Here is a 16,255-nt window from a genome sequence, read left to right as displayed (position 1 = left end):
AACTCAGTTCTTGACAATCACCCCTCACATGTGAGATGCAAGCCCCTTGCCCTCCCTGCTAACGCCTGTCCTTCTTCAAGGGCTATCGCAAGAAATGTATCCAGAATCAGTACCCAAAATCCAACAGATTTTTGCAGCCTGACGCTTGAAGGCTTCATAACTGGGCGAAAGCTCAAGAAGACCCTTCCACCTCCCGTCCCCTCCTAGAATCCCTGCAGCCACCCTGCTGTCCCTGGAAGCCCTGGACTCAGGAGGAGTGGGGAGAGTAGGAAAAGCCCCATTTGGGATCTCTGCAGGTACGTGGTATTCCCACCATGTCTTCCCTGTCCCCTGCTCCCCTTCCAGAAGAGATGGGGGCTTTCTCCTGCCACTCTTGCAAGCCGTATGTCTCAGTGGAGCAACTGCTCACTAAAAAACGAGCATGGCAAGGAGGAGGCTCTGGCAATTGCCAGTGGCCTTTAAGAGACTGTGCATGACTGACAGACAAGCCAGGACTAAGCCTCTGAAGACAAATCTTGGTGCTTTGACCTTTAAACAATATAAAAACCCTCTAAAAAACTGTAATTCAGGTCTTTAACTTCTAAGGGGCTCCTTAGACCATTTCTGGTCTTGGGGTACAATTTTACATCATTTTTTGTCAGCATTATTTTGCTTCCGCTGGAAAAAAAAAATCAAGGTATTTCTTTTAGACAGAGAGTTAAGAATAGGCAGCAATATGGGCACATTTTAGCAGCTGGAAAAATTATACCTAGAATTGAGTAATATAAGCAGACAACTTAAAGCATGGGCTGCTCTTTCTCATTGCTTTTTTTTACTTTTTTTTTTTTTTTCTGAAACACCATAGACAGAGCCTTTATTCCGGCACCACACTCCCCCTCACGCAACGGATGTCTTTTTGCATCTTTTAAGAAATATTGCAGAAACACATTAGTGCTGGAATTAAGTAACTGGCACTATTTGCTGCCCTTGATTGTTGAATTCTCATTGGCTTTTATTATTTTCTTCCCCTCCCCTCAACAGAACAAGATAATTAGACAGAAGCAAATAAGATGTACAGAGCTAGAAAACAGAAGAAGCTGACATGTGTAGTACATGCTGTCAGCCATATGGCATTCTATATATATTGTTACAGATGAAAATTGTACCACACACTGCGCTGTACATTAACACTGGAATGGTATACAGTAATTCATGGGCATAAACTGGTACTATCTGCTGTGTTGGCTAATAGATTTTTGAAGTTTTCTCCATGGCGTTTTATTTTAAATGACAGTGTTTTCTATTAATGGGTGGGCACTGTCAGTTTGTTGACCCCGGTCGGGAAGGATGTCTTTTTGTTCAAATGGCAGCCATCATTTCTGTGAAGTGATGCATGTAAAAAAGCCAGTAAATGCAATTCACCTCACACGCGGCTGTCAGTCAATTTGACATCTACATGTTGGAGTATTTTCTCAAAGTTTTCTCCATGTGACCTGCAAGTTAAAGATCAGGGAGGTTACCTTCATCCAGCCCATCCATGTGTCAATCATCCCCACCTAAAAATGAAAGTTACAAATAAACTGCAGCTACTATTTATACTCTGCTGCCTGTCCCATCTTTTACATGTCAATCTTGCCGTTTCTCATTACAGCTACAGCATGCCTCCCCCCAGCACTTCTTCTTTGTGTATCCCAGATTAAGTTTCTTTGTTTTTCTGCCGCTGTCCTTTTGAGCATGTAAAGTCCTTAATGCCTTAGCTCTCTATTTTTTCCCCCTATGATAACTTTGAAAGGAAACTTAGGAAGATATTAGCAGCGGTCTTTTAAAGAAATGCACGGCTGCAAATCAGATGCAAACTCTTTCCTTTGCAAGGACCCCCAGGGTGCCGGGGAAGAAAATAGGGAACACTCTGCTGCCACCTGAACCCTCTTTTCTGTGCAAAGATGCAAAGCCTGTGGACAGAGCAAGCTGAGAGCCCTGCCAAAATAAGGAGCCAGGACCTGTCTATCGTCACCATCCGGGACACCCATGGGTGACCTGACGAGTTGTGGGGACGGGACGGCCAACTGCGTTTCATGAGGTACTTCTCCCACTGCCCTGTGGGTCCCCACGGTAATATCCACTCAGGAAGGCTTCATCTGCAAGGGACCTGAGAAGGAAAGGGCTTACTGCTGTATTTGGGGGGATGAGCTCGAACTTGACCTTACGTGAGGAAACAGACAGCTCAATATTTTGAGATCCCTGAGGCTTAAATTTCCTGCCTTTTGAGGTGCTAAGGCAAAAAGGTGTTTGCCTACACCATTAGTGCATTATTGTCGCTGCCCATTAGAATGAGGCCTTCCATACATGCAAAGTTACAACTCAAACAGAATTACACCAAGGAAAAGAAAATATTACTGAAAATCTGCTCCCTGAGGGATATTTTATACAGCTTTGTCCAGTCTAATGCTAAGCAGCTTGCTGTCAGTGAAGCTTCCTTCTCTTCCCTTAGGAGGCTGCTGCAGTTTATTGCTCAACACTGCTAGAAAACCTTGCCCAACATTCAAATAACTTCTCATACTTAAAAACAAACAAACAAACTAACAAACAAACAAACAAAAAACTTTATAAAAACATGACCTCGTCTTAATTAACGTAGTCAACTATGTCCCCAGCCTCTGATTACTGAACTCAAGAATATCCTAGGATCTCCACAAGGAATCCTCAAAACCTTCAGCTAGACTAAAACCTGATGGGAATGTAAGGGGTCACTCCTTTACTCCCAGTGGCTAGGGATCAAATTCCTTGTACTACCTAAGATCTACTCATCTGAAATGCTCCCTAAATTGCAATCTAGATGAGAAAGACTTTAGAGCTAGGAAACAGCTCCCTGTTGATTACAGAATGGGACTGTATGATTATTTCACTTAGTGTTACCAAACATCTCACTTGAGTGGAGTCCCCATCCCTGGAGGTGTCTAAGAAATGAGTGGACGTGGTGCTTAGGGACCTGGCTTAGCGGTGGACTCGGTAGGTCAGGCTGAGTATTGAGTATTGCACTGAGTATTGAGTATGGAGTATTGTGTCCAGTTCTGGGCTCCCCGGTACAAGAGGGACATAAAACTACTACTACAGTAGTTGGGGTAGTTTTCCTTAACGGTGGGAAATGCATACTCCTTCTTCTCAGGCAGAGAAGGGTGCTGAAACTGTGTCTGCTTCTTTCTTTACAAGCACTTCATGAGAAACTTCAGTAAGCGGGCTGGAACCACCACTTCCCCAGTTTCTTCTTTGCTTTCACAGATTTCATTTGAAAAGGGGGAAAAAGACCCCCGCTAAAAAAAAAAGGGGTGGAAGGGGGTTGATCAAACCTTTTATTCCCCTCCACCATTTTAGTCTGGCTGCCAAACTGGGGGCGGGGAGGAGGTCACCCAGGCAGAAGCACAATATGTTCGCTCTGCAGAGCTGTGCTGCGGCTCCCAGGGGATAAGTGCCTTTGGGCCTGCCAGATGGAGCTCCACACCCTGCGCTGAAGACCCTCAGGCCATATGCCAGGGCTGACCCTGTAGCTGTGCACAGCCCCAGTTCTGCTCTTCATCATAATCAATAGAAACATTTTTGTCTTTTATTTTGGGGCACCCATAGAGAGGTTCTTCTAACTTGTCCCTTACCTCAGAGCACGAAACAGTCGCAGACGTCCTCTGTCCTCTCACAGGCCGTGCTCAGCATGAAGCTGAAATGTGTCTATTCCACTCTTACTGACCCCACAAGGACAGGTTGCAAGGAGCACAGCCTGATTAATCCTTAAGTTTCACGTTCACATAGCCACACCATGTAGCAATAAACTCCGCAGATCAAGTTGTCATTCTTTCTTTGGTCATTCCCACCTAGGTCAACGGCCTATGGCTTGCAAAGCCATCCCAAGAGCTAGGTGTCCTGAACCCACTCCCAGCCTTCAGGAAACATCTTTCTGGAATACGTGCACACAGCAGGCACCTAATGCCTGCCGATCTGCCGCTCCTGTGGTAGCCCCTCACCACTTCAGTCTGCTCCCAGAAATGCAGAGGGAGGTGAAATGCCCTCCCTGCTTGATCTTGCTTTTGTTGAGGGCAAATTCCTTGGGATCAAATTCCTTGTACTACCCAAGATCTACTAATCTGAAATGCCCCCTAAACTGCAATCTAGATGAGGAAGACTTTAGAGCAAGGCTTTAGAGCTACAGAACCTGAGGAATTCCTTCTCTTTTCTGATACAGCTATCCACCGAGGATGGTATTTTCATAAGGTGGTTTGTAGAAACCGTAGCTGTATGAAATGACGTAGTTTACAGATATTTTCACTGCCTTGCTGTTTACACTTCAGACTTTCAAACCTACATGAAATGGACTAAGTTTTTCATTCAGATAAAGAATGGCTCCTGGAAATCTTGATTTAGGAAACCCAGAATCGGCGCTTACCTTTGCAGCCCAGGCTTGCTGAGTGGGACTGGCTGACGTACGCTCCCAGGAGGGTTCAGGCCCAGCACTCCCTGACACACCGACTGCCCTCCTCGTTTGCTTGTGCCTCAGATGGAGCACAGAGGAATGCACCAAGAAACAGGAGGAGTAAAATATTGCAGTGAACTTTTAAACTAAAATAGCAATGGTGAGTTAGATAATTAAATGGGAAACCAGACCCAAATGTCAAATAAGGAGGGAGACATCAAAGAGAAACAGCAATCTCTGATAAAGATCAAGAGAGAAAACTAAAATTTTTATGGCATATGCTGACAAATGGCTGAAATAAAATATAACAAAGTAACTTGGTTTAGCAATATTCCTACAGATTGTCTGAACTACACTGCTGCAGAGATCAAAGGATAGAGCTGGAAACAAAATACCAAAAGAAATGACACACTCCCATTCTACCTTCCCCCCCTTTTTAAATTCATATTTCAAACCTAAGACTCAGAGGTTGGAAATTTGTAAAAGTTTCTGGAAAGGTCACTCCATCAGCTGAACAAGTAGGAACATTTTATTTGAATTTTTTTTTAATTTTTTTTTTTTTCCATTAGAAAGGTGTTCAGAAGGCAGGTCCAGCCTGTTGCTAGCTCAGATCTCCTCTCAGCTGAATACCAGATTGCTCTACAGGATGCACAGTTCTCTTTGGGATTTTTGTGTATGACTCAGTCACACGTCCTCAGCAGATGGGTTTTCTGCATTTCTCCCAACAATACTCCCATTGTTGTTACTGAAACTTTTCCTCATGCGTTGAGCATAGTCCTTATTAGGTGCAGATTAATTTGTTAGTTCTGATGACCAAGTGCCCCTACCAACAGTTGCAATTTGTCTGCATCCCATGTAAAAGGAATAATCTCTCTTTTTTTTTTGCTTTGTTGACTTTTTCGCTTTATCATGTATTCTAACAATATATTTGTCAGATGAGGCGTTTTGAACATTTTGATAATACAAAAGCTACCTGTAATGCATTTGAAGATTATTTGCGGTGATCATAAGTGCATGACCTCCTCCAATTAAATTTTTGCCTGTATTTTCTAATTACCTGAAAATTAAAAGTTAGATTACATGAAGGAAAGAACACTATTTTTTTTTTCATTCTAGTTGTAAGTGAGGCCTCATGATAGCTACTCTTCCGTAATATCAAGAGAATGAGAGATAAAGATTATCTTTGACTGTATATCCTCCTCCTACATGAGAACAAGGGCTGTTTTAATAAATGGAACTCTGATTCTTCCTTCTAAATGAAAAAGAAAAATTAATGCACTCAAAAATAAGATAGCCAGGTGAAATCCTGCAGTGTTTGTTATATGCAAGACTAAACTAGCAGGGTCTAATGACCCTTTCTGGCTTAAATGAAGCAACAGATTTGCCGGAAGTAGCATATGGGCCATCTACTTTCCACAAACGCCTGATAGTTAAAAGGAAATTGCAAATACATTGGAGGGCAAGGTTTAGCCATTTGACAGGAGGCACAAATGTTGACAGATAAAGTGGTTTAGCCACTTTAAAATGTCTACTTAGTTTAAATACAAAATTACTCTTCAGTCAGTACTTGAAAGCTGGAATAGAGTAAAACACCATTCTGCACCATAAATGTGTACAAAATGCTGCAATGTCTGCGGTGGAGCTTTTGTCATTTTCTGTTGGATCGCTGTGTTTCACCTTGTCTGCGGAGTTAGTAAATACCAATTCCCATCACAAGCTACACGAGAGTAAGACAGCTACAAGCTGAAGACAGATCACAGGGCCAAACTCTTGATAGCAGGAAGAGGATGTTTATTGCTATCAAAGCACCTCCGTTGGCAAGAGATGTATTATGTGTAACTCAGTTTAAGATTAAAAAAACACAACATTATTCACATTAAGGGGGCTGTTCTGAACCACAAGTGTTAATTGCTGTGGTTTAGAAAATGCATGCATGTGAAAGAAGAGGTAAATAATTGCACTGGTGGAAACTCACCATAATACTCACCAATTCAATCTTTATTATCGATGCTAACAGAGATGAAGTGCATCCTAACTCTTTCTGATCCTTTAACTTACATGCCAGCAGTGAACAAAGTTCAGCAAAATAAACTATTGATTTTAAAAAGCTATTAGTCTCTATGTAGAATATATGCTGACATTTTCTTCCCGTTCTTTTGCCATTCATTATACTCATCCATGGTGTCTTTGCTCTGATATTTCTATATTCAGAGTGCCACATCTTCTATTTTTTTCCTAGTCTCTTAAGACTGAGGAGTCAAAAATCAAACATGGGGACGGAAGAGACAACTGCAATTAGATTTTTCTAGGCCTTCCTAATTTGCTTTTCGATTCTTTTCACTGCTTGTCTAAACAGCCCCTCATTCCTTGAGAGGCATAATTCCAAAACACAGCACAACATACATGTCTTATGTGAATTTGGAAGGACTTCATAACTGGTTCCTGTAACTGCTTGCGATACCACTTTGCCTTACCTGGATTACTTCACCTTCCCATAAGGAAGCTGCCTGGTACACACCTCTTTTGCTTTCAAGAGAAGCTGTCTTCTCTCTAATTTACTGTTTCTATAAGATCAGTGGTAATTAAATACTGCTGCTGAGCCTACTTAGGCTGATGAAACACCCTGGTATAAACCCTTATCTCACTTGAGAGGTATGAGCTTCAGTTTATACAAGATATGCATGAGATCAAACTTTGATGAGTTACTGCTTAATCACAAAATAACAGAATTTTGAAGGACCCTTCAGGGTCATTTAGTTCTTCCCAAACCACAGACAGAATCATGATACCTAATAACTTCTGAAGCCAACTAGTTCCACAGATGGATACACCACAACCTCTTCACAAAATCAGTTCCAAGGCCTTGAGTCCTTTATAAAGTCCTTTATATTTAAAATGACTTATAATGAAGCTTCATGTGAAACTGTGCATTCCAAAATAGACAAAACTCCCACTAATTAAAAAATAAAAAAAACGCTTTGGTCTGTGAAGAAACTCTTCACTCATGGTTGTCTAGTGGAAGAGATTTTCAAAACTCTAAAAACGAGAATCTATTTTTACTAATGTAAAGTAATGAGCATCCTTGGCTAGACAGTACTGATTTTTATTTTAATTCCCTGTGACTTCAAGACACACTGTATCAAGTGTTTTTGGTTTCATACTTCACTACCATAGCTTATTTGAAATAGAAGAGGCTGCATATAAAAATACGCAATATTTCAGGATGTTCTTCATGAACAGGCAAATCCAAAATACCTGTCTGGAACTCCGTAGAAAGTTTCCTACTTAATTTCTACACTGAACATGGAGCTTAGTACATGTGTTGTGTTAGAGAAGGACAAGTGGTGGGATATTGTTGCTCAGTGGTAGCAATTAATGGTAGTAATTAAATTTCCAGATTATAAGGCAAATGATTATGAAGTGTGGATTGTTGCAGATGAAAGAATGAGTGTGGCACTGTATCCAAAGGAGAGTTATGTACCTGAAGCTCTAACAAACACAAAAATTCATATATTTTTTTTCCTGTTCTTCTTTTCCACTTAAAACAACTCAAAGAGAAACAAGATTGAAACAGATACCGATCTCAGTTCCATCATCATTGAATAACTTTAATACATAATTAAATCATTTTAAACCAGTTTTAGTCATTTTATTCAGTTTAAATCAGTTTAAAACAGTATGAGTAAATTGAAGACTGGTCATTAATCTTGTTTTCTGATCAAATTAATCACTGATGAGTGCCCATCTACAAAGTTACTCATTCAATTCATCATTGACCAACACTGTATTCTTTCCTCAGCTTTACCCATTTTATATTTCAGGCAGAACAAAGATTTTCACATGCTGGCTACTCGTTGGCTACATAGGGATTTGTGATTCCAGTCAATGTCCTTCAACACCCAAGCTAACATTTGCAGGAATTATATGAAGTTTCAGAAAGGAGAAATACCCCAAAATGAGCAACTCTCAAAAGTTTACGGGAAAAATAGAAGTGGGAGAATGGACGAGAGAAGAGGAAAACAATAAATTGACTCTAGGAGATTTCAAAAAGCCTGATCTAGGGCTTTAAATTTCCTTCCCAAAGGAGAAAATTACACCGTGCCCCAACACACCAGTGTAACCACAACGGCAGCCCGCTGGCAGAACGGACCCTTGCACACAGCTGCCTTCCCAGGGGTGAGCCCCAGGAGCTCTGGGCAAGGAGCAGGACATGGAGTGCACACCCGGCTTTGGACCCCGACCTTTGGAAGCTGCTTTTAGGGGCAGGGGAGAAGAGATGGAAAGGCTGAACCATACCATGCACAGAGGCACAGGAGCAACCTGCCGCCTTGGCTGCTACGTGACCCCTCTGGGGCCTAAATCACCACCACCTCAGGACTGGGTTTCTAGTACCACCTGGATGAGTCCATCAAAGATGTGCAGACAGCAGAAAGGAAGAAGAAAAAATTGCACAGAAAATGTTGCACTTGAGTTTAAGCGACGCTTTTGCTGGTTAACTCTCCTTTTTAGTCGCCGCAGTCGATGATAGAGCAGTCCCTGCCTGACATCGGAGCGCAAGGAGAGCTGCTTAGCCAAGCAGGCAGACCACCTCTGCAGAGAGCCCTCCTGCCACAGGTCACCAGCGAGGGAGGCTGGGGGACTTCTCCACCTTTTGTGACGCTTGTGTCTATTCAAAGCCAGATAATGAGAAGGTTGAGTCTCATGCTCCGGGCCGTAAGGTGATCGCCTGCAGGTCTCATGGAGGAATTTTCCCACAGAGGCATCCGCGAGCAGCGCTGGTGAACAGTCTGAGCACTGCGGTCTGCTTGCTCTCAATTTCAGATGTTGAATGGTGACTCCTCCCAGGGACTGGTTTGCAAACTGGAGGGATCTCCAGTCCCTTCCAGCGTAGCCACTGAAGCCCTACAGTGACTATACAGTACATTGCAGTCGGGGATCACAGCCGATGTCAGTTATTCCTAAAAATAACTCTGCGAAGAAGCCACAGAACAGCTGTTACATATTAATTACTGATTTGATAAACTCGGTACATCAGGAAATCAGCATATACATGCACTAAGGAGTTATAATTAATCTCCAGCAACTGTTACTGGAACCACTAACCAAGGGGCTGTTTAGGGCAGAGGACCTGGACACACTTGTTCAAAGATGGTGAAAGAGGAAAAGCCTTTGCAAGAGCCTATGTGTTCTCGTACACACATGCAATGTCCTTTTTAACCATTACCTTCTGTAAACCAAATGTCAAGATACTTAGCTGTAAATATTCAAAACTTCTGCAACAGCTCTGCACAAATACAGGATTGATCTGAAGTTCTTTTTTTTTTCCCCCTCTGTTTTATAGACCTTCACAGTAGACTTTTCTTCATAGACACAAAGACTTTATTTCCTCTTACTTTATTAAACAGAAGCTGAGACTCTCAGAAATAAAGCAGGAATTTAAAAACCTGGAATGTGAGCAATGCAGCAAATAGAGCGAGGCTTGCAATGAAAAGTGTTAGCACTGCCAGTAGCATGATTGTCTTTGAAGACATAAAGGCAGGCTGCTATGCAATGAAGAGGGCACTGAGGCAAACTCAAAGAACACATTCCCCGTGGAAAAAAAATCTCAAAAAACAACAATACAAATTTTAGGTCAAGAACTTCATCTAAAAATACAGAAAACAGTTCACAAGGAGAAAAAACAAGAGAAATTAAGAGGAAACCTACAGAGGAATGTAGCCTACAGTAGGATTATAGGCTTTTGACTCTGATTCTTACCATGGGTAAGGATTAGCTTTGATTACACAACAGCTCTGTTACTATTAGCGACTTGCTCACTTGCCAGTTTCAATAAAAGCAATGTACAATACATTTAGTTAATTTTGACACCAGAAATGCAGCCACAGGGCAGGTATTTAACCACAACTATGGCGAAAGAGTCCCATTTTTTGTCACCTTCCGGAAGGAGATGCAGAGTTCAGCTTGTACGAAAATCAATATCATTATTCATGTATTGCTATCCCTTCTAAAATCCCTATCCCCACCTCAGATAAATAGCAACAACCAACTCTCTAGCCTCCACCTTTTAAGCAATGCTTCCAAAGCACAGTTGGTCTCAAAAAGTCCCTGTTCAGATTGAACCAAACACTCTTTCTACAGAATCAACCAACCCCATTTTTGTACATGTACTTCTCACATGGGAGTGCCTGAAACTTGAGATTTCCAGCCGTCTACTGTCCTGGTAGGTGGCTAATTCAGCTGCAGTGCAAACACACACACACAGCAGCAGGAAGTTAACCGACAGCATTCATTCTATCCACGGGCTTGCTGTATTCCTGGTCTGACCGTATCACTGCCAAGGATCATAAGAAGACAGAGCTCTAGATTGAAAATAGTATGAAACTCAGATAAATGCACAAGTTGTGATCCCTCAATAAATACTTTAAGATCTGATGTAAGGATTAATAGGATTTGATATCTTTCCAGAGATACAGAAACTCAATATATAATAGGTTTTAGACTGCCTTTAGATCATCTCTCCTCTGTATATTGAGCCAAACACTCACTGAATTTAAGACAGATCCCATTCAGCCCTTTCCAACCAAGTGCCCTACATACGGAGTTGGACTCCTATTAGTGTTCACTGGACTAAAGGTTCTTGAAAAGGAAAGCTGAGTAGTACTCCTGGCCCATCCCTCTACAACTCAAATAATTCACGAGAGAGAAGAGATCTGAATTTCCCTATCCAAAGGAGGAAATGGAATATACATCACTCGCTATTTATGTAACACATTACATTTATTTATACAAGTACTATTTATTTGTAAAAGTACTCTAATCACAGCTATTTGCAAGACATTTTGGTGTTCAGGTCACTTCCCTCCTTCTTCTGTCTCTCCATCCTTCCCCAGCTACAGCTCTAAATCTTTTTGAGGGATCACATTTGAGTTATGCTTGGAGCTTTTTACTTGGTCTTGCCAAACCTAATACTCAGCTCAAGGAGGATTCTCAGGCAGTTAGCAAACAAAGATAAGAAACAAGCGTTTAAAGACCTGGGCATCTTCAAGTCGATATAGCCAGAAGTTTCTTTCACTAACTCCATTTTGGAGTTAGTCAATAAATTTTACTTGAGAATAATTTTTAGATGCTTGTGGGTACAGTGTGACAGCCCGTGGAAGCACACTTAAGACCACGTTAGCTGTGAAAGGGGTGGTCTTGACCTTCCTTCAGTCCTGAGCATGCATCTCTGGTGCTTCCTTAGTTTCAGCTTCAGTGGTCCATGCAAGAAACTAACCTTTCCTTCTCCCTTCTCACACTTGTGTTTGCAGCAGCAAATTGCATCTTGCAATTCCTCAAGCACTGCTGCCAGCGCTAGATAGGCCGGGACCACAGGCCTGCAAAGCAGGAGAGAGCCCCAACCGCTCCTCTTGGCAGCCTCACGGACAAACCATTTTAATCCAGCTGCAAAATACATCATTAACTACATCTGTAATATTGGCCCGATCCCATCAAAGATAACGAGGAGATGTATACAGAAGTCTCCCTTCGGTGTGTTGGCTCTGCCTGTCTCTGGGTTACTCGATGCAGGCAGGCCTCTGCTCCCAGGTCTTGGTGGCACTCAGCACAAAGTCTCCCACTCCCCATGGAAAGAACGCAGAACTCTGTATCAGGAAGAAGGCGGTGAAAATTGTATCATGGCTTTTGCTTTTTGCTTCATTGCCCTTGTCGCAATAGGCATTTCAGCAGGGAGGTGAAAGTCCAATTCAGTTTCTGATAGAAGGTTTGTTCGATGTGAGGTACAACAGGACCTTATTAGTTTTCATTTAAAATCAACATATCGTGCTAACTTTATCTACAATAATTGTTAAAGTCTGATGTAGATGACACTTTAATATCTACTTTTATATACTTCGCAGTTCCAAACCCATCATGCTTCGAAGCCCTTAGGAGGAACTGGATTACGTGCTCCTGGTGGTTGAGGGCAGTGCTAACATCTCCCTTGACTGTCCTGGATTTTAAGAGAAAGATTTAGATACTGAACTGAAAGTTTAACTCTTGAACCAGTATTTTAGAACTTCTTCCTTCTTGTGTGGCCAAGATAAAATTCTTAATTACCAAGTAAAGTTCCAGAGAAAAAGAATTCAGGATGAGAGCTTGGTCTAATATCATGAACCTCATGTTTTTTCTTAGCCTGGAAGCCTGGAATCACAGGCTAAGAGAAAGACATGGGGTTCATCGCAGAAGAACTGTAAATAATTACCTTTACAGAATCAGGCATGAGGATTGCAAGGACAGATGCTCTTCAATCCCTCTTTTTTTTTTTTACTTTTTTTTGTACACCATACTATAAAGGTAATCTGATCCCATAACTAAGTGAAAGGAAGCGTACATTTTTTTTTTTCCCTGATGAACTACTACAGATTTATGAATAGTTTGTTTATATTGATTTAGTTCTTTTTTTTAATGGAACTTCCTTCCGTCCTTCGTTCCTTCCAGCAAAGGAAGTGTTTATTTGAAAGCATCAAGATATATGTCTTTCTGATCTTAAATCATGGAGCCTGTATATTGCTGAGTAACTTTTGTGCCGCTTTACCTATTAATTGGCATGGGTAGCTATAATTACAGTGCTCGAAGCATGCTATGCTATGCTAAGTAAAAGTACATTTTTTTTTTTCCATTTTTTTTCCTGGAGTCTTTTCAGCTTGAAAGCCCTCCTTGGGAAAGTCGTGATAAACACTCACATCCTACGGCTGTGTGCACATGCACAAACCGCCCTCTTTGTACCCACCGAGGGATGAGTTAGACAACAGTTTACAGCAGCACCATCTAGTGGAAAACTTGTAAAAGTTTGTCCTGCACTAGATTTATTCTGCATATCAAAAAAGGAAAGAATGGAAAAGTTGTGAAAACAGTTTCAAGGGGTAGACATTGTCCACTGTTGTAAGCAGTGCTCAGAGCAGATCTCATGAAGTCAGTGCAACACAGGGAACTCCTCTCTTCTTAGGCTACTGCACATCACTGCACTCCCCCTTGGTCCTTCAGGTTACAAGAAAGGGAAAGACAAGCAACACAGTCTCCTTTCACTGCAAGCAGGTGGGAGAGAAAATCCTTGCTTTAACTACAAGCTGATGTAGGCTGAGGCAGATGCAGTATCTGTGTGTTTGTGGCAGGAGAGGAGGAAGCGTGGCTGCATCAGGAGATGTAGGAACATCCAGCCCAGATGCTGGGACTAATAGCTGGCAGCTTTGGTTCTTGAAGAGTTCGTGTTCTGTGGAGAGAGATTGGGAACAAGCAACAGATTTGGGCTCTGCTCTGAACACACATTTTTTGAGCTCTGAACAGTCACTGAAATTCTGTGCCTAAAAATTTGTCTTATATAAAGGAGCAAAGACAGTAGAATGTAGATCTCCAAACACTGAAACCTCACAGCTTTACTAGATAAAGCAAGTCAATAAAACAATAGTCTCTTGATCCAAAGGATCAGTCAAATAATTAAGATAGACTAAGGAATGTGGATTGGAGATAGAATACAGATATATTAAAAGTTCTTAAGATGTATACCTACAAATGTATCACTATTACCTAATTTAAGGGATTGAGTTCTGCTGGAAATGAACTTGCGTCTTCTAGGATGAACTGTCCTCCACTTCCTCTATATCTCTACCATTAAATTCCAAGGCAGGAAGGCTGCTCTTTAATGGCATTAATCTATTTATATCTCTGTTCTTAAATAACTGCAGAAATCTTTTCTGTGTAAGTAGGAGCAGACTACAGAATATTTGTAAATGCTTGCAAGCAATACAATGCCTAATTTGGTTCTGTGCTTTCTGAAAGTGTCATCCTCTCAGGTGGAATTAGTGGGATTAATTTAAGGACCATTAAAGGACAAAGCCCTCCTTAAAAATGGAACCAGACCAATTTGCCTTTTGGTTGCCAAGAAATACATTTAGGAAAAATCAGCTACTTTGCATTTAGAATATGAGATAATTTAGTAATGTCAACATCCAGCAAAATGGACTGAAGTGCTGAAGTGATTACTGCCATTGTGTAATTAAGACTCCAGTCTTAAAGGTTATAAAGCAGATATACCTGTACTCCACTGGGGTTGACTCCACTACACAGCCTAATTATTTCCTACGAACAATGGCAAACCATGTCAGACATCTTGCTGCTGATTTAATAACATTAAGCATCTAGGAGACAAACTTTATCTTTCAGTTAAATCTGAAATAGCAAACGAGGTATTTAAAGAAAGAAAAGAAAAAATTGTAGCTATTCACCTTTCCTTACACAAACACCTCAAAGCACATAATACAATCCACAAAACATCAAAGAATCAATTTGAAGAAGTTTAAATATGTGTACACCCACACAGGAAAATGTCATGAAAATTGCATGGTTGTTTTACTAAATTTAACAGGTTTTGTTCGAATTATTTTTGAAAGCTTTTTGCTTACTTGAGTTTATGTACTACTGAAATTCTTTGGGGAAGTTTTCCCACAGCTGTAATAGTACATGTTAGATGTTCTATTTCCACAAAATCTTTTCTGATATGGGTTGATCAGAAACTAGTAGAGTAATTCAGGTTATGCTGTGCACAGAAGGCGGCATTGTAACAGCTCAGCTTTACTTTTATGCATTTCTTCAGACAGCCTTATATTTAACTGCTGAAAGTTATCCTTCTGAATGGTTATCTGTTATTCTTCCTGCAGGGACTTCTGGGTCTTTCTCCAGAGGGTTTAAAAACTGTGTGGTTAGTTCTAATGATTTCTTAAAATGTACTTTAATGCACCACCTAATTTAATTTCTTTTATGATGTTCAAACACTGATATATGTTGTTTTCCCCAAAGTTTCATCAACCTCTCCAGCCTTCAGGAATTGGGCAATTTGTTTCATCATACCTTATCCTGAATGTTAAGAGATTGAATGAGATGTAATATGAATCTCTGGGATCTCCCTCCACCCCTCTCTTTCTTACTTTTTTTTAATAGATACTTTAGAAGTTGACTGTTGCTGTGAATAATTTTTTTTCTCCAGATAAGAAAGTAGTTACGGAACTGAAAAAAAAAAAAAAAAGAAAAGAAAAAAAAGCTCAAAGAAAAGCTCTCTCCCTGATAATTTAGTTGTTCTAGCAGCTTGTCATGCACATTACAAAGTCTAAGTGCATTGTTTTAAGTAGGTAACCATAACAAGAAAAATTCTACTAGACCAGAAAAGAATTATTTCCAAAGAAGCTGTATTTTTCCCCAAATGTTTTCTGGTGCAGTTAGGATTACTTCTGGTTGGAAACAGGATTTTTTCCCCAAGAACATCTTAACAATTTTTTAAGACTGAAATGTGAATTTTTCATCCCAAACCCAAACATTAAATTTTCCAAGGAGAGGACCTTGATGGGGCTATTGGAAAGGCTGGCAAGAGTTGAAATTTTCCAGTGGAATACAAACTGCTTTGGCACACATACAGATAAGACTTAGTCAAACAAAAAAAAAAGAAAAAAAAAAAGGAGGGGGGCAGTTGAAGGTGGAAAGCAATTTTTTGTTAGCTGAAAAAGTTGTATCATTCCTATTTATCATTTCAAGTGATATCCATGTACAAAGATAGGCTTACTTAATCACTTGGGTATTTTACTTAAAGGTGCGCACAATTTTTATTGAACTCTCATCACACAGCAAGGTAACCAGCAGGTAGGAAGGTCTGCATGTTTTATTTAACAGTTCAAACATTTAAATGTTGAAGTCCATCTAGTTCAGCTTAGTTGTTGTTTTTCATTTTTGTGGTTTATTTCAGCTCTGTCATGTTTTTGATATCAATATCCAGCACTGCCTTTGTATCTTACT

This window comes from Anser cygnoides, chromosome 7 (genome assembly GCF_040182565.1).
Source record: "Anser cygnoides isolate HZ-2024a breed goose chromosome 7, Taihu_goose_T2T_genome, whole genome shotgun sequence".
NCBI classification, from domain to species: Eukaryota; Metazoa; Chordata; class Aves; order Anseriformes; family Anatidae; genus Anser; species Anser cygnoides.
The sequence above is the reverse complement of the archived record's forward strand: the minus strand, read 5'-3'. Positions refer to the sequence as shown.